The sequence below is a fragment of the Monodelphis domestica genome, chromosome 4 (assembly GCF_027887165.1).
Source record: "Monodelphis domestica isolate mMonDom1 chromosome 4, mMonDom1.pri, whole genome shotgun sequence".
NCBI lineage: Eukaryota > Metazoa > Chordata > Mammalia > Didelphimorphia > Didelphidae > Monodelphis > Monodelphis domestica.
The window spans coordinates 230,527,882-230,548,102 of NC_077230.1; positions in this window are offsets into that span (position 1 = coordinate 230,527,882).

Genomic DNA, 20,221 nt, shown 5'->3' on the forward strand with positions numbered 1-20,221 from the left:
CATTTTTTGAGCTACAGAGATCAGGAAATAGGGTCTCATTTGCACAGCTAAGTCAGTAAGCTCAGGGAATGACAATGAACTAGATTTTGAATCCACAGACAAAGGATAGATTGTCAAATTGCAAAGGGTTGGAGATGGACCGTTCAATGGATAGAGCTCAGGACTCAAAGTCAGGATAACTCATCTTCCTGAGTTCAGATCTGGCCTCAGACACTTACTAGTTCTGAGACCCTGGAAAAGTCATCTGCCTCAGTTTCCTCATCTGTAAAACGAGTTGAAAAAGAAATAAACCATTCCAGTATTTTTGCCAAGAAAATCCCAAATAGGATCATGAAGAGTCAAACACAACAACAAAAGCATTAAAAGAGTAGAATTGGGTTGGGAGTGGGGTAGCTGCCAGCCTGAAATAAGGAGACTGACTCATCTGTTTCCTACTCTAGAGATGAAACTTTTTTTAATTTCTGAATTCCAAAATGTCCCCATAATCTTAAGAAAATCAAACAAATCATCTGAGTCCCAGAGCTGATCACCCTGAAATGTTATTCTGAAATTTTAATTGCTTGAAAGGTTATGAACATCCCTTGTTGTTGTGGGACATCCACAACCCTTGGGGGTCTGCTCTTTTGACCTTCTCTATCCACCATTCTCCTGCTACCAGAATAAACTTCCCTACAAATTCATCTCCTCCCCTCCCATCCTCATCCCTCCCCTTCTCTTCCTTTTCCTTCCCTTTCTACTAACAAAGTAAATTTTAGAGAATTTTTTTACCATCAAGGAAAGAGTTGAAATATTCAGTAAAATAATAATAACTCTAAATAGCTTTATGTATCACAGTTTACAAAGTCTTCTCACACCTCTAGCAAATAGGTAACAAACATTTGAGTGAAGATGCTGGGACTCCTGAGATGATGTGGCTTACGGCCCATGAGCACATAGCTATTCGGTGACAAAGGCTGGTCTTCTGATTCCAAAAATCGTGCTCTTTCTACTCTGGCACATTCTGCTACTGAAAGTAGTGAAGATCATATACTATTCAGTCTCATGATCTCATCCCCAAATGTTCTAAATCCAGCTAACCCTCACTTCTCTTTTCTGGTTGTGTGATTCTGAGTAAATCTCTTCACTTAGTTCAATGTTGGTTTCTTCCTCTGGGAATCATAAGAATTATCTACCTCATAGTTTGTTGGGCGAAGGACAGGCAGGTTTGATATAGGTGATTTCATTAGTGTAAGATAGTGGTATCAAACTGAAATAGAAACTGGTTTGCTAAACTATACGTAAGGATCCCTGTGGGTGTGATAGATTTAGAAAACCACGCTAACATTATCTATGTTTTATTGCTTTTTTAATTTTTTTAAATATTTCCTGATTGCATTTTGGGGGCTGCAAAAAAATTCAATCTACAACAAAAGGTATTTGAGGCAGAGCTCTGAGTATGTATCAATTTATTAAGGAGATCGATGGTCCCTAATTTATTGGATTCAAGACCTTCCTCTTGGTCAAGGATCCCTCTGTGCAGATTCTTTGAGTTTTTATAGACATTGAGAGACCACTAAAAATAGAATGATGATTATAATTCATTTTTGGTCAGTTCCAGAAACAGGGGAAATCTTATGATTGGTTAAAGGAGATGTTCATCAAACACCAGTGTTTTAGATACCAGGATTCTGGGAGTTTCCACAAGCAGTTATAAACATTAGGCATAAAAGAACAGAGAAACATAGAGAAACTGGGTGGGGAAGGTGGGTGGGGGTAGCATTAACACACCAGATCTCTTTCTCTATCTAGCATAAGTTAATATAGGCCTAACTAATAAAATAAAAAAATCTGTCCTATAAACCAAATATAAGTAACACAATCATCAATATGTAGTGTATTAATTAATTCTAACCTACATGACTCTTATGCTAACATGTTAACTGAATCAAACTTAATTCTATTCTACTTAACCCACTAAAACAATTACTGATAGCCAATAAATCACAATAAACTGAGTAAAACCTGATTAAATTGAATAGGGATTATCCAAATTATACTCACATTTCATACTGCTTCTGGCTGCACCAGGGAGTACTGTGGGCTGCATAAAGCTCTGGGGCCATATGTCAGACACTTCTGGTGGATAGGGGTCTATTACCAACATGCCTAGGCTACAACTTCATTAGCTTTGAGAGTTGCCCAGGGATTGGTTGGTGGGTTGGTGGTTGTTTGGTTGTTTGGTTGATTGGTTGCTATTTTTCAAACTGGAAGAGGACCCAAATGACATCATTAATGATGGCTTTTGACTCTCACATAAATTAGATTTCAGAGATGCAGAGTTACCCAAAGTTGTCGGTCTTATTCTCTCTTTCAGAGTCATTGAAGTCCAGTGGCAAAACGGAAGTCAAGATCCAGGTGATGGACCAGGATGTAGTGGATGACATTGACTTCTTTGATGTCTAACCAAGCTCAAAGTGCACCACAGTGTCCACTTCCACCTCTTTTCTGGCTGTTGGAACAAATTGTTCTCATCCATTTCTTCTACTGGGGGAAGTCTCCATGTGCTCGGGGTAGACACCTCCTCACTTACTAATGAGTTAGAGGTCTGTTGTTTACCCTCAGCTGGTTTAGCCTGCCTTCCAGGATGGTTTACCAAGGGTGTAGCCACTGTGTATGCTGTAGCTTTTTGGAGCCACAAGTGAGAGTTGGGTGGCAGGTGTTATCTAAGGAACTAAGTGGTTAAATGATATGTTCAGGGTTTAAAAGTCAGTATGTATCTAAGATAGGTCTCGAACACAAGTCCACAATGGCTCTGTGTCACATCCTATACCATACTATGTTTCTCATTTCAGAGAGTTATCACATGTCCAGTTCTACTGAAATGTGAGTTAAACATTGTTATTATTATTATTCTCATTGTTAGGAGGCTGAGCTGAGACATGCTGGATCAGATCAATCAATCAACCAAAAAGCATTGATTAGGTACCTCTGTATCCTGTTCTGGAGGCTGAGAATGAAAAGACATAAATGAGACTGTCCCTGTCCTTCAGGAGTTTACATTCTATTACATGATTGTGGACTGAGAAATTTCACCCATTGACATAGCCTTTAAAATCTTGAGATTTTGTTCGTGTCTGTCTTATTTTTAAGCCAAAGGAATATGTAAAGATGATACTCTCAACTTAGATTTTCTCAGTTATATCTCATCCCACCCACCCCCTTCCTAGAAAAGCTATAAATCAAATAGGGCTTTGCTCCAGGGTGAGAAAACAGAGAGAGACACTGCCTTCCCATAGTATTCACTGTCCCCTGGCCTTCCCTCACAATCATCTCTCAGCCCACTTGTCATACAGAACAAATACTTTCTGGCTACCAAACACAGCTCCCTGGGGGAATCTCTTGGGTCCTTAATGGAATTAGCACTGTTGTTCAGTCATGTCCAACTCTTCATGACCCCATTTGGGGTTTTCTTGACAAAGACGCTGGAGTGGTTTGCCATTTCCTTCTCCATTCATTTTACAAATGAGGAAACTGAGGCAAATAGGGTTAAGTGACTTGCCCTGTGTCCCACAGCTAGTAGGTGTCTGAGGTCAGGGCCAGGCCTGGCACGCTATCCTAGCTGCCTGATCAGCACAGAGCTTCCCCCTCTTTCGTCAAGACTACAGCTGCAGTTGGATTATTCTCCAAGACACTAAAACCCTTAGTCAACTGATTTTGCCCCAAGATAAAAATATTCCTAGTTCCAGTTTTGCTCTGTATCTCAGTAACATTGGTTTTTAGATTCTCTAACATTCCCCATTTCCCTTCAGAAATCTAAGGAATGGGGTGATTCAGTTCTTCCCAGAACAAATAAGGAAGGACTGAACTATCCAGAGGGCACAGGGAATGTACATTTGGCCATGACTGGGCAAGTTAATGATCTGGGAAGAAATATGAGTATCTGAGGTACCCCTGACAGAAATTTTTCAACTCTTCATTTTCCACTTGCAAATGATCCTCTTTCTGCCTTTGTGGAGGGCAAACCTGTCATCTTTTTTGTTATTGCCACATCCCTTGTTGACATGATCGATAGTTCTGCTTCTGCACACTTTCTTGTTTTGTTTTATTTCTGGACCTAGGACTTCCTTGTTCTAGAGAACACCTTCTACCAATGCAAAGATACCCAGTATTTACATAGGGCTTTAAGGTTTATAATGTACTTTACATATCTTATCTCATTTGCAACTCACAACAATCCTCTGCAGTAGGGTCACCAGGCCAGTAAGTCCAGAGGATTCCTAACTCTTAACATCTTATCCATTCATTGCCCCTCAACTGCCCATGTGGGAAAGAGTACAGACAGTATTTTTTTGTTTTAATTTTTATTTTTGCGATTACATGTAGAAATAATTAACAACTGTTATTTGACATTTTGCTATCCAGATTCTCTCCCTCCCTCACTCCCATCCCCTCTCTCCAAATGGTAAATAGTTATATGTTACAGGTTATATCAGTGTTGTTATGTGATACATATTTCCATATTCCTCCTGCAATGAAAGAAGATACGCATTGCACCTACCAGAAAAGCTCACAAAGAAAGTGAAAAATGCAATGCTATGATCTGCATTCAGACTCCCACAGTTTGTTCCTTGGCTGTAGTTAGCCTTCTTCATCATGAGTCCCTTTTGGGTTATCTGGGAACCTTTCATTGCTAATACTAGTTTAGTCTTTTACAGTTGATTATATACAATATTTCTTTTACTGTATACAGTGTTTTCCTGGTTCTGCTTACTTCACTTTGCATCAGTTCATTTAAGTCCAGACTTTTCTGAACATTTCCTATTCATCATTTCTTATGGTGCAATAGTATCCTATTACAACCATATATTGCAACTTGCTCAGCCAATCCCCAAGTCATGGACAACTCCTCAGTTTCTAATTCTTTGCCACTATAAAAAGAGGTGCTATAAATATTTTTATACATAAATATTTTTTTCCTTTTTCCTTGAGCTCTTTGGGATAAAGACCTAGTAGTGTTAGGTCAAAGGATATATGCATAGTGTTGCAGCCTTTGGGGTAGATTTCCAGAATGTATCAGTTCACAGCTAAACCAACAGTGTATTAGTGTCCCATTTTCCCCACATCCCTCCAATATTTATCATTTTCTTTTTTGATCATATTAGCCAATCTGATATAGGAGAAGTGGTTTCTCAAAGTTATTTTAATTTGTATTTCCCTAACCAACAGTGATTTGATGCATTTTTTCTTACAGCTATAGATAATTTTAATTTCTTCATCAGAGAACTGCCTGTTTGTATAGTTTGACCATTTTTCAATTGGGGAATGACTTGTATTCTTAAAAAATTGATTCAGTTCTCTATATTTTTGAGAAATAAAGTCTTTGTCAGAGATGTTTGCTTTAAATTTTTTCCCCAGTTTATTGTTTTCCTTCAAATCCCTCGTTGCATTGGTTTTATTTGTACAAGCCTTTTTAAATTTAATGTATTCTAAATTATCCATTTTCTTTTTTGTAATGTTCTCTCAGTTTTATTTTGTCATAAATTCTTCCCTTATCTATAATTCTGATACTTAAACTTTTCTGTTTCCCTAATAAGTTCAGGTATCCATTTTGACTTTATCTTGGTGTATGAAGTGAGATGTTAGTCTATACCTAGCTTCTGCCATATTCAAGTTTTCCCAGTACTTTTTGTCAAATGGTGAGTTCCCCCTCCCCCCCAAACTTGGATCTTTGGGTATATCAAATACTAGGTTTCTTTCTATCTGTTGATTACCTAACCTATTCCATTGATCCACTACTCCACTTCTTAGCCAGTACCAGTTTGTTTTTGGTGACTATTACTGCTTTGCAATACAGTTTGAGATAAGAAAGGGTGAGGCCACCTTCCTTAACATTTTTTTTCACTAATTCCTTTGATATTCTTGAACTTTTGTTCTTCCAGATGCATTCTGTGACATTTACAGTGTTCAAAATTGTCTAGGAGGGGAAGCTAGGTGGCTCAGTGGATAGAGCACCAGGCTGGAGTTGGGGGGATCTGGTTGTTTGTTTATCCCCCCACCAAAGCTTTTCAGTGTATAGAACAAAATGCAATCTTTTAAAAAATGTTATAGATATTTTGTTTTTACATCATCTTCTTTTCAATATATAGCCCTATCCCTTCATCCCCTCCCAGAAAATCATGCTTTATATATAGAGACAGGCAGACAGACAGACAAAAAGACAGATAGATAGAGTCAAAGACAGAGAGAATAAAGAACAAAATTTAACAATCTATTCAGGGCTCACTTTCCAAAAATGTGCTGGCCTAGCATGTTAGGTTCCAAGAGAGGAGTCAGCTAATTCTCCCCTTCAGAGTTCTTGGATTAACCCTAAGGTGCTAGGTTTTCTAGCATTAACACTCACAAACCCCTCATCCAGTGTGGTCCCCAGTATCAACCAGTTGATATCTATTAACTTTTATAACTTGTACAAAAATACAAAAAAATTACAAACATAATAATAGTGCTTTAAGGCCTGTAAAAATACTTTACAAATATTATCTCCTTTTATCTTCGCTACAACCCTGAGAGGCAAGTGACATTATCACTCCCAGTTTTACACATAAGGAAACTGAGGCAGGCAGTGTTAAGTTAATGACAAGTTAAATGACTTGTTGAGAGTCACATACCTAGCAAACGTCCAAAATCAAACTTGAACTCAGGACTTCCTGACTCCTGGCCCAGCACTCTATCCTTTGGGCCACCTCAGTACCTTAAGCAAAGATAGAAGTTACAAAACAATCTCATTTCCATACTTGGAGGGGGAGTGAAAAGGGCTTACATTTTTCCACTGTGTATCCTGAAGGGGAAATGGGCCCAGACATAAAGTACAAATGAATTGATGTCTTCTAGGGGGCACACAAAACCAGAGTGTCTAGTAGCAATCCCAGGCCCTGGGAATCTTTTTCTCCTCTAATGGAGTCTCCACTAAATTTGCCCAGAGGCAAAGGATGACTCTTTGCAGAATGAGATATCTTGGCAGATGAATGGATTAATCTGTAGTTGGGTGGAACAAGCGAGTCACCCAGATGTTTCCTTGGTGCTTGACCAGACTCAGCTGGTACAGGCTCCCATTGAGAGGAGGAGGGTCTTCTGGTGTCTTTGATGGATCTCCCAATCTCACCATCACCTAGACCTACCCTTCTCCAAATACTTGACTGACTAAGGAATAAACACCCACCACAGAAGGAGCTGATGGAGTCCAATGCAGATCGAAGCCTACGGTCCTTCACTTTATTTCCTTCATGAATTTTGTTCTTGTATAAGTGATATGGACCTTCTTTTGCAACATGATGAACATGGAACTATATTGCACAAAAGCACATGTAAAACCTATAGCATATTAGCTGCCATCTCAGAGAGGGAGGGAGAGAACATGGGTGGAAAAATCTTAGAAAATAATTCTTTAAAATTGTGCTTATATGTAATCAGGGGAGATAAAAAGAGAGAAATGGAGGTGCCATACAGTTGCAGACAAGCTCTTCGCAGTTTTCCTTGTTCAAAAGCCAACAGTTAAAAGAATGAAGAGAGTGTCCAGTTAGACATTTTGTGTGTGGAAATTCAGTTCCTTTTTTTTTTTAAGCCTTACCTTCCTTCTTAGAAGTATTGATTCTAAGGCAGAAAAATGGTAAGGGCTAGGCAATGGGGGTTAAATTACTTGCCCAAGGTCACACAGCTAGGAAGTGTCTCAAGATAGATTTGAACCTAGGACCTGTGGTCCCCAGACCTGGCTCTCTAGTGCTCTTTGGGCATTCAGTTTTGACTTAACCTCTAAGTCATTCATCCTTGTTAGCCAATTAGAAGACTTTTCAACATCACACAGCATTAAGCCCAAGTCATCATGGCCTTAGAATTGGCCTCATGTGTGAGATTGGCAGAACATGCTACCTATTCTCTATAGTATCCACCAAGAAGGGAAACTATCCGCACACTCTACAGACTGGGCCCTCGCGATCCAACCCCCTCTTTACAAACGCGATTAATCTGCGCATCACCCAAGTCTGACAACAAATGAAGCGTCGTCCCTCCCCCAGTCCCCCACTTCTGCAAGGAGAAAGAGCCGCAGCCCCATTTCTCTGCCCGGGGTCCAGGCGCAATCATTATAATTCCCCAGCATTCCGTTTCTCTTTTTTGGTAATCATTCTTCCTTCCATTATATTATCTGAGCATTATACGGAGTCTTCCTGGTTCTGCTTACTTCATCCCTGCCCAGTCCGGGGAGCCCAGTGCTGTTGGGAGCCTGCACTTTTTGCTGAACGCTTCAGACAGGTGTAGCTGGAAGACAGCTCTGACTCTTGGACACGCTCCTAAATTGGAGATGGGGAGCCGAGAAGGGGGACGGGGAAGACAGGCAGGGAAGGAAAGGGTCGAGAGGGTTCAAGCAGGAACCCCGGGATGGAGCTGCTCCCTTCTGAGGCGGTCCCCCTCCCCTGCGCCTCCCCCCTGTCAGGAGCTGGGGCCGGAGGAGTCAGGTCGGCTGCCTGCGGCAGGAGCTCCGCTTCCCTGTTGTGCCCACACGACTCGGCCCCCACCCCTTGCCCTTGTTGGCAGCTGCTGTCTGCTGCTGGAAGAGATGATTGCCTTGTTTGCAGCACTTTGTTGGGAAAGATGTGCAGGAAGGTGAGGCTGACGGGAAATGGGACTGACAGGTTGTGATCAGCCTGGGCGCTGTTGTTATCCTCTTCCTCCCCTCAGGCCGGGGGGCTGCTTCCTCTCACTTCCCACTCCTATCAAAGCAGACACCTCCATTCAGTGATGCTCAATCACTAGAAGAGTCCTAGAAGAGCCTCCCAGGAGAGCTGGAAGGGATTTTGGAGGCCAAGAAATCCAGTCATTTTCAACCTTTTGGGTCTCAAATACCTTCTACTTTTTAAAAAATATTTTTAAAAAAAATAAAACCCTTGGGGGGCAGCAGGGTGGCTCAGTGAATTGAGAGAGAGATAGGAGGTCCTGGGTTCAAATCTGACCTCAGACACTTCCTAGCTGGGTGATCCTGGGCAAGTCACTAAACCCCCATTGCCTAGCCCTTGCTGCTCTTCTGCCTTGGATCCAATACATAGTATTGATTCTAAGACAGAAGGTAAGGGTTTAGAAAACAATAAAAATAAAAATAAAACCCTCACCTTCTGTCTTAGAACTATTACTGTGTATTGTTTCCAAGATAGAAGAGCAGTATGGGCTAGGCAATGGGGGTTAAGTGACTTTCCCAGGGTCACACAACTAGGCAATGTGGGTTAAGTGATTTGCCCAGGGTCACACAGCTAGGCAGTCTCTTGAAGCCAGAGTTGGACCCAGGACTTCTCATCTATAGATCTGGTTCTCAATTTACTGAGCCACCAAACTGCCCCATTCCCTTATGTTATTAAAAATTATTGAGGGTGACACATGTAAAACCCAGTGGAAATGCTTGTTGGCTATGGGGGAGGAGGAGGGAGGAAAAGAGTATGATTCAGGTAACTATTCTAAATTAATTAATTTAATAAATAAACATTTTTAAAAGCATTGAGGGGAGCAGCTGGGTGACTCATTAGATTGAGATCCAGGCCTAAGGATGGGGAGGTCCTGGATCTAAATCTGGCCTCAGACACTTCCTAGCTATGTGACCCTAGGCAAGTCACTTGATCTCCACTGACTAGCCCCGACCACTCTTCTGCCTTGGAACTGATACACAGAATTGATTATAAGAGGGAAGATAATGGTTAAAAAAAATATTGAGGATGACCTCCCACCAATAGTTTTTGTTTATGTGGGTTGTATCAGTATTTACTATGTTCCAAATAAAATGTCTTAGTATTATGAAGAAAATTATTTTGGATTTGCAGACTCTCTAAAAAAGTCTTGTAGTTCTCACAGATCTTTAGACAACACTTTGAGAAACACTAATCTAATCCAGTGGGCAGCTAGGAGGTGCAGTGGATGGAATACTGGCTTGGAGTCAAGAAGACTCATCTACTCAAGTTCAGATCTGGTCTCAGACACTTATTATGTGTGTGACCCTGAGCAAATCATTTAACTCTGTTTGCCTCTGTTTCTTCATCTGTAAAATGAGTTGGAAAAGGAAATGCCAAACCACTCCAGTCTCTTTGCCAAGAAAACCTCAAATGGGATCATGAAGATTTGTACTCAACTGGATGGACAACAATCTAATCTAGTCATCCTGTTTTACATATAAGGAACCAAGGTCCAGAAAGAGCAAATGATTAATCCTCCTCCTCCTCACCTTACTGGTGTTCTAGGTTTGTGAAACCCTTTCCACACAATAATCACATGTGATTATCCTCATTTTTACAGATGAAGAAACTGAGATTCTGAGAAGTTCCATGACTTGTCCTTAGTCACACACATTGAATAAAACATAGAACTGGAATTCAGAACTCTGACTCAGGTCAAGTGTGCTAGTCACCACCCTTCCTGCTGATAACAAGCATCCTTAGCTTTCTTTCATTCTTTCTTTCTCTTTCTTTTCTTCCTTTTTTCTTTCTTTCTTTCTCTTTCTTTCTCTCTCAATATCTCTCTCTATCTCTGTCTCTCCTTCTATTTCCCTCTTCTCTTTCTCTCTCTCTCTCTCTCTCTCTCTCTCTCTCTCTCTCTCTCTCTCTCTCTCTCTCTCTCTCTTCCCCCCCCTTTTACCTTCAGTCTTAGAATCAAAACTAAGCATTGGTTCCAAGGCGGAAAAGAAGTAAGGGCTAGACAGTTAGAATAAAGTGACTTGCCCAGGGTCACACAGCTAGAAAGTGTCCCCCTACTGACTCCATCATTTAGCTTTCTAACTAACAATCCTATTATCCTCCTCTATGGGACTGAAAAGGATCCAAATCAAGGAAGGCAGCTAGATGGTACAAAGGTGAGTATGTTGGACTTGAATAAGGAAAACCTAAGTTCAACTTCTTCCCCAGGATTCAGTGAGACAATGTGTATAAAGTGAATAGCAAACCTTAAAATGCTATATTTGTTATTCAGTGGTTTCCCAGTCATGTATGATTATTTGTGACCGTATTGAGAGTTTTCTTAGCAAATATAGTTTGTCATTTCCTTCTCTCACTCATTTTACAGAGGAGGAAATTGAGGCAAACAGGATTAATCGACTTGCCCAGCGTCACAAAGTTAGTAAGTGTCTGAGACCAGATTTGGACTCGGGTCTTTCTGACACCAAGCCCTGGCACTCTATCCACTGAGCCACCTCCCTGCCTTCAAGCACCATCCATTGTCCATCGTCCATCCAACTGGAGTCCCTTTGTCCCCAGAACTGAGCCTTCTCCTCAGATCCAGAACATTTATGTCCCCTTCCCCCAATTTAAGATGTCTTTCTAGGTGTCTAATCTCCAGTCCCCTTACTATTGCTACAAAAGCAACCTCTTCCCTAAGACCTTACACTGTCTCTTTTTTTTTTTAACTTTAGTGAGGTTGACAAGTATTTTACTACAGGTACATCTAGTTGGTTCAATGGATAAGGCACCAGGCTTGGAATCAGGAGATCTTGGGTTCAAATCTGATCTCAGATACTTGTGTGACCTGTGTAAGTCACTTAACCCCCATCGCCTATCCCTTACCACTCTTATGCCCTGGAAATAATACACAGTGTTGATTCTAAGTTGGAAGGTAAGAGTCTAAAAAAGAATGATTCAGTAAAGACATATAGCCAGGGGCAGCATGGTGGCTAGGATTGAGAACCAAGCTAGGTTCTGGGTTCAAATGTGACCTTAAACACTTGTCATTTAACTCCACTGGCCTAGGAAGAAGAAGAAGAAGAAGAAGAAGAAGAAGAAGAAGAAGAAGAAGAAGAAGAAGAAGAAGAAGAAGAAGAAGAAGAAGAAGAAGAAGAAGAAGAAGAAGAAGAAGAAGAAGAAGAAGAAGAAGAAGAAGAAGAAGAAGAAGAAGAAGAAGAAGAAGAAGAAGAAGAAGAAGAAGAAGAAGAAGAAGAAGAAGAAGAAGAAGAAGAAGAAGAAGAAGAAGAAGAATTTACAGAATGTGATAAGACCTTTAGTACTTACGGATAACTATGTCATAGTTATCTGTATCTGTGTCTTCTCCCAAGAATGTCTGAAATGCCTACCCTTTCTCTCTTTGCATTCTGAATTTTTATCCATTTTTTGTTTTTTTACAAATTAAAGCAATAGGAGGTAGCGGAAAGAAAGAGCCCAGGACTTGGATTTATTTGAGACCTGGATTCAGATCCTATCTCCAACCCTTGTGTATCTATGAGCAAGTCACCTAATCTCTCTAGGCTCAGTTTTTCATCCTTTAAATGGAGAGAGTAATACTTTTATTCTCAGTCTCCCTAGGCTGTGGGGAAAAATTGAATGTAATAATGTATATAATGCTCTTTGCAAAGCCTAAAATATCATATAAGTGCTAGCTATTTTTATTATTCACTCTCCTGCAGTTTCTCCGCCTCCTTGTATCTCTCCTGTTGGTAATGACCCCTCCAACCTCACAGAGTATTTTATTGTGCATGGCCTTTGGAACCCAAGAATAGTAGATATGACAATATACTTTGTGGTTGTCCCACAGTAACTTCATTTATCAGATGACACTGTGCATTATACTATTTGCATATGTGTCTTTTTGTTCTATTAAGCTGTAGAGTCTATAAATTCCTTTAGAAAGATCTCCTCTGAACTTTGGACCTCTCTAGTACCTCTCAGAGTATGGGGCATACAGCAGGCATTTAATTAATGTTTGTGAAATGGAATTGTTGGATTTCTCCTTGGTTGTGGGCCAGGATGGGGATGGGATTGAAGATGGGCATCTCTTCAAAACTACCAGAAGTCCAAAGTCATGCCTTTCTCCTTCTGACACAGTCTTTTAGGAAGATTCAGTTTTTCTCTCCAGCAAGAAGCAAAATGGGAGCTGAGAAGTTGGGAGGAGAGTAGGGTTGTGTTCTAAAACTACTCGGAAATTAAGCATCCAATATGGCATGTCCAGCACCATTCAGACCAATTCATCTTCTCAGGTTCCCCGCTGGGACAGCTCTCTGGGAAGCCAACGTCGTGATCAGGTTGTTAGCTGTGGGGCTGTTTATCTGTCTCCTTGATAGGGAACAAATGTCTCCTTCCTTTAATTCTCTCCAACCCTCAGCCCCCACCCCATTTCCATTCTCATGACCACACAAAAGGGCTCCACTCCACAGCCCTGGAAACAGCTTCCCTGGAAGCAGACCCAAAGAAGAAATTCAATGAAGATCAGCAGCTGGGGGGAAGAGACAATGGGAGATACCGTTTAAAGGCTTTCTAAAGACCCAGGCAGTGTGCCCAGGAAGGATCTCTCTGCCCTCCAAACCCAGGAGGGAGGAGGCAGGCCCCTCTTTTTCCATTATTCAATTCACTGGATCAGAGTTAAAAGGGAGTTCAGAAGACATCTGGACCAACCTTCACATTGTACTAACCATGAAATGATTCAGAGGTATTTGGAAACCAAGAATGGTGAGGATAGCTATACGCTTTGTGGGTGCGCTGGAGGAAACAAGGGGCCCCTGGAGGCCCGGCCACCCCCTGCCATCCTGAAGGTTTCTCCACTCTGTGGGTTGGTGGTTGTGTAGAAAATGCCAGTCAAATATGGTCGGAGGGTGAACTTGGCAAGGAAGTAAGCAAACCAACAATCTCTTTCCTAATACATTCCAAAGTTTAGGTAGACATGGTTTGGGCATTAACTGGTTTTAAATCTCTGTTTCTGCTTTTCTTTAGCCACAATACTATTCTCCCTATGCATTCTCGTGGTTCTTCCCCCAGAACTCCCATATTGGGAGCAGGGAAGTTTGAGGAAATGGGGGAGAAGCACAGAAATTCTGAGTCTGATTCTATCTTTCAGACCTTCAGAGGAACTGGGAAGATAGTAGAGTAACATTTATTAAACACCTACCGTGTTCCAGAGGACATACAGGGTATTCAGAAGGTTAGTACCTCTAGTGTGAGGGTTTGCCAACCCCTTCTTGGGGCTACTCATCCTCCTTTGGTGTCCACCTGCTACCCAGCTCTCGCATCTATGGCTCCAAGAAGCTGTAACCTGCACAGCAGCCATACTATAGTAAGTGGTGTTAGCAGTGCACATGGGCTAAACCAGTCTGAGGGTAAGCAATGGGCCTCAAACTGGTTGGTGAATGCCCAGGCATGTGAAGATTTCTCCCTAGGCAGAAGAGGAAGATGAGAACAGTTTGTTCCAACAACCATTGAAGGGAGGGAAGAGGGTACTAAGGAGTGCTTGGAGTATGTTCAGACATCAAAGATGTCAGGTTCATCCACTGCATCCTGGGCCATCACCAGTCATCCTGACTTTTGTCTTGCCGCTGGACTTTAATGACTCTGAAAGAGACAGTGAGAACAACGACTCTATGACTCTCTGCCTCACTTAAATCCAATTTATATGAGAGTCAAAAAACATCATCAGTGATGTCTTTTGGTCCTCTGCAAATATGAGGGACAACCAATGTTCTAGGCACCATGCTAAGTGTCGGAGATAAAAAGGAAAGCAGAAAATTAACAGCTTCTGCTCTCAAGAACTTCATGGTCTAATAATGGAGAAGAGATAAAACAAAGAGAAGAATAGAGGACAGGATCAAGTTGAGGGGTGAAATGGACAAGTATCAAGGTTGAATCCTGGTCCTCAGTCCCAATTTCTTTCCACTCAATGATGCTGCCCAAACTAATTGCTTCTAGCAATTTTTATTGTTTGTAACCTAAACTTCTTGAGGGTAGGGATCACCTTCTAGAAAAACTTTGGTATTACTCTATCACCTTCCCCAGTCTTGAGCACACAGAAGGTGCTTAAGAAATGTTCCATTGTTGTTTAGGGTTAGGATCTGATTTACCCTTGAAGTTAATTTATAATGCAAGTCCTTAGGCATTTCTCCCACTTCAGAGTCTCTCCAGGTGTCATCCGGCCCATTCCTTCACCAAACCCCCATAGAGGACTGAATCCTGCCCAGTTGAACAGGAAATGCCAGGTGTTCTTACTCGTCACCAGAAAGTTCTTCCTGGAATAGAACTCCAGTCCCTCCCAGGACCATTTCTTTCAAGTACAGTAGAAACAATAGTAGATCCTATATACCCCTGAGCAAGCCAGCCTCTATGAGCCAAGGTTTCTTCATCATAAAATGAGCAGCACTAGTCCATAGGCAATAAACAATAAACATTTATTAAACTCCTATTACATGTCCCTAAACTCCCTAAACCGGAGATTCAAAAAGGGGCAAAAGACAGTTCTGCCCTCAAGGAGCTCATAGTCTAATGGATTATATAATCCAGGGCTCTATGAAGGCACAAATTGCCTTATATTCATGTTCATATCCCTAATCAATTATTCAAGAAACATTTAAGTGCCAAGTAGAATGCCTAGCACATAGTAGGGACATAGTGGACAGCTAGCTACACAGTACAGTGGATAGAACTGTGGGCCTAGAGTTAGGAAGACCTGAGGTCAAATATGGCCTCAGGCACTTATTAGCTCTGTGATATTGGGAAAGCCACTTAACTTGTATCTACCTCAGTTTCCTCAACTGTAAAAAAAAAAAGGAATAATAAATAGCAAGATTACCTCCCAGGGTTGTTTTGATAATCAAATGCAAAAATATTTTTAAGACACTTAGCACAGTACCTGGCAATACTTGTTCCATCCCCCCTTTAATAAATGCTGGTCCATCAGAGATACGTTCCAATTCTAAACTTACGATCTTATAACTTACAATCAAAGGGTTGGAACTCTAGGAAGAGGTCCCAACTCTGAGATTTACTATTGTAAAGACCTGAAACAAATCACTTCACCTCTAATAGCCTGGCGCATCTTACCTTTCTTCTCTTCTTCTTCTTTTTTTTTTTTTAAATTCTTACCTTCTATCTTAGAATCAAGGCCAAGTTTTGAATCCAAGGCAGAATAGCAGTAAGGATTAGGCAATTGGGGTTAAATGACTTGTCCAGGATCACACACCTAGGAAATATCTGAGGTCAGATTTGAACCCAACAATCCTGTCTTTAAACCTGGCTCTCAATCCACTGACCACCTAGCTATCCCTGCTTTCCTATCTTCTTTCACCTAATTTTCACCTTCATCCCCTCAGCATTCTCTGTATTCTAGTGACATTGGACTCCTTTGCTGATTCTTACACAAGACACTCCACCTTCCAATCCAGATTTTTCCCTGACTTCCCCCTGGCCTGGAACTCTCTTCCTCCTCCTCCTCACCTCCTGGTTTCCCCAGCTTGCTTCAAGATTCAGCTGAAGTTTGCAGAAAGCCTTTTCTACTCCTCCTTAAATCTTAAAGCTTTCCCTCTCAGTTGCTTCCTAATTTGACATGTTTGTTTGGAAATATCTGTTTGCATGTTGTCTCCCCATTAGATTGGGAGTTCCTGGAGAACAGGGACTATCTTTTACCTTCTTTCATATTCCTAGCACTTTGCATAGTGCATGCTTGTTAGGGGAGTGGCTAGATAGCTTAGTGGATAGAGCTAAGCCTGAGACAGGAGATGCTGGGTTCAAATATGTCCTCAAACACTTCTTAGTTGCATCAAGTCACTTAACTCCTATTGCCTAGCCTTTAACAAATCTTCTGTCTTGGAACTGATATTTACTATCAAATTGAAGACAGAAAGCATAGGTTTATAAAGACAAATAAATGCCTGTTGATTTTTATTTGACTCATTGACTCTCTGAGCTTCAGTTTCTTCCTCTGAAGAATGAAGGTGATAATACCTGCATTACTTGCCTCACAGGAATATTGTAAGGAAAGTGCTATCTAAACTTCAAAGTGCTCTAGCATGTGAAATACATATTGATTCTAAGATGGAAGGGAAGGATTTGAAAAAAAAATATGTTGGTTCAGCAGCAAGCCCAGCAATCAAGTAATAAGAGGAACAAAGGTTTGAGAAACAAAGGCTTGGCATGTGGTTTTGGAAGGGTCATATTTGGGTAAGCGCACATTCGGGAAAGTGGTGTTTTGAGCTACTTCTTACATACCTGCCCAAGTGTTGCCTCAAGGCAAAGCAGAGGTGGAAAATGGATGATTCAACAATATGGGGTCAGTCTTGCTCAGGTGTGATAGCTCAGCCTCCATATTGCCCAGTAGTCACAGAGCTAATAGCTGTTTGAGGAGAATGAGAATGTCAGCCCATTTCTTATAATAGATACCAAGGGCTTCTTGAATGGACCAGGGGAGGATAAAGATTCAGGATGTGGGAAGAAGGAAAGAGAGAATATCCAGGCATAGAGAAGAGATTGAGGGATCATCAATGGGGAAGACAAATACCTCTACAACTCCTTCCCTTCCTGTAGGGCTTCAAAGATCTCTGTCTCTGTCTTTCTCCATCTCTCTGTCTCTGTCTCTCCTCTCTCCTTCCTCTCTGTCTATCTGTCTGACTATCTCCCTCTTTCTCTGTCTGTCTCCCTCTGTCACTCCCTCTCCCCCATCTCTACTCTTTCTCCTCTCTTCCTTTCTCTCTCCTTCCCCTCTCTCCTATCTCTCTCTCTCTCTCTCTCTCTCTCTCTCTCTCTCTCTCTCTCTGTCTCTCTCTCCTCTCTCTTTCCTCTCTGTCTATCTGTCTGACTATCTCTCTCTTTCTCTGTCTCCCTCTGTCACTCCCTCTCCCCCATCTCTACTCTTTCTCCTCTCTCTCTTCCTCTCTCTCTCTCTCTCTCTCTCTCTCTCTCTCTCTCTCTCTCTCTCTCTCTCTCTCTCCTTCTTTGTCTCTCTCTCTCTCTGTCTCTCTCTCCTCTCTCTCTCTCTTTCTCTTCCCTGCTCTCTACTCTCTTTTTCTCTCCCTCTCCCCCCTCTCTCTTTAATTGGGGAAAACTAAACAGCTAATTGCTGTGCATGGGATCCTTTCATCTTTTAGCTGGCTTAGAGTTGGGCTCTGAGCTGGTGAGGAATGTGAGGGGATGGGTCATATGACCCTGGGTATTCTGCATCGCTCACGCTCAGGACTTAGAGGTTCACAAGACAATAACTAGGAGGGAACTTAAAGTCATCTAATGCAATCTCTTCATTTTTTAAACCCCTATCATCTGTCTTAGAATCAGTACTTTGTTTTGGTTCTAAGGAGGAAGGGTCTAATGAGTAATAAGATAATAGGTAATGGCTAGGCAATGGGGATTATGTGATTTCTGCAGGGTCACATAGCTAGAAAGTATCTGAGGTCAGATTTGAACTCAGGTCCTCCTGTCTCTAAGCCTGGTTTTCTATTCTTTGAGCCACCTAATTGCCTCCTCAAGCCCCTCATTTTACAGCTGACAGAATCACCAAATGCCCTAAGTGGAGAGGTCCTCTTCAGAGGCTACCTCATCTACCCATCCCTGAATAAGAATCCTTTCTACAACATACCTGACATGTGGTCACCCGGCGAGAACCTACTCTGCTAAGGCAGCCTAGTTCGACTTTGAGACAGCTGTAATTGTAACAAAATTATTCCTTATATCAAGCCAAAATCTACCTCTGCAATTTCCACCAATTACTACTCCAGCTCTGCCCTCTAGGGCCAAATAGAACTAATCTACTCTTCCACATAATAGCCCTCTGAATATTTGAAGACAGCCACCATGGAGCCCTGCCCCAAAGTGTTCTGTTCTCCAGCTGACACATCCTCAGTTCCTTCAATTCCACATAAGACATGACCTCGAGGCACCTCGCCATCTTGGTTGTCTTCCTCCCTAGGAGCTCCAGCTTTTTAAATATCCTTCCATAAATGTTGCCCCTCTCCTCCCACCTTGCTGAACCCCACACTGGTCAGACCAGGGCAGAGTCTGTCAGGGCTTCCTTTGGTCTAGACACAATTCTCTTAAGGGGTCCCAAGATCCCCTTTTGTTGTGGTTGTTTGGTCATTTCGGTCCTATTAGATTCTCCATGACCCAATTTGGGGTTTTCTTGGCAGAGATTCTAAAGTGGTTCACTATTTCTTTCTCTAGGTCATTTTTCCAGATGAGGAAACTGAGGCAAATAGGGTTAAATGACTTGTCACTCAGCTAGAAGCCCAATTTAAACTCAGATCTTCCTGGCTCCTGGACCAATTCTCTATCTACTATGCCACCTAGAAACCTATTAATCTTTTTTTTAAAGCCCTCACCTTCTGTCTTAGAATCAATACTATGTATTGGGTCCAAGGCAGAATAGCAGTAAGGGCTAGGCCATGGGGGTAAAGTGACTTGCCCAAGGTCACACAACTAGGAAGTATCTGAGGCCACATTTGAACCCAAGATCATCTCTAGGCCTGGCTTTCAATCCTCCGAGCCACCTAGCTTACCCCCTTTGATAGAGCTTTTTCAAATTTTTTTGTTATCTAGTCTCCCCTATCTTATTTTGGGAATTTGAATTTTTTTCAAAGGGCAATTATTTGCATTTCTATTAAATTTAATCTTACTCCCCAAGACTCTGTCCCAGGCCCTCTTCTCTTCTCCCTCTCCATTATATCCTTTGGTGATTGCTGGTTCTCACAGGTTAAATTATCATCTCTATGCAAATGACTTACATATCTAAATGCCCATTCCTTACCTGTCTCCCAAGTTCCACTTTCCCAAGTTCACCATCTACCTCTTGAGCATCTCAAACTGGATGTCCTGTAGGCATCTCAAACTCAGCACGTCCAAATCAGGACTCATTATCTTTCTTCCTAAAGCCTCTCTTTTTTCTAAACCTCTCTGTTACTGTCAGGGACACCATTATCCTTCCAGACTCACAGCCTCAGTGTCATCCTCAATTATTCCCTCCCATGTGGGGACCAGATTTGTCATTTCTAGCTCCATGACATCTCTGGCATCCATCCCCTTCTCTTCACCCCCACAGCCCCCACTCTAGGGCAGGCTCTCATCATCTCACACCCAGAGTACTGCAATAGGCTGCTCATTGGGCTCCCTGTCTCAGATCTCTCCTCCCCCTCACATTCATACTCTACTCAGCTGACCAAAAGGGGATTTTTCTAAACTGTAAGCCTGAATTCTCTCCTTCCTGCCCTCTCTGACTTCCTTCAAGACTCAAATTCAAGAAAGCCAGGCCTAGACACAGGAGGTCCTACAGTTCAAATCTGGCCTTAGACTTGGAGGTTAAGTCAGAACTAAATGCCCAGGGAGCAATAGAGAGCCAGATCCAGAGATGGGAGGTTCTGGGTTCAAATATGGCCTCAGACAGTTCTTAGTTGTGTGACCCTGGGCAAGTCACTTTACCCCCATGGCCTTCTGGTCAGGGTTTTAAAAAATTTTTTTAAGATTCAATTCAATTCCCACTTCCCTTGAGA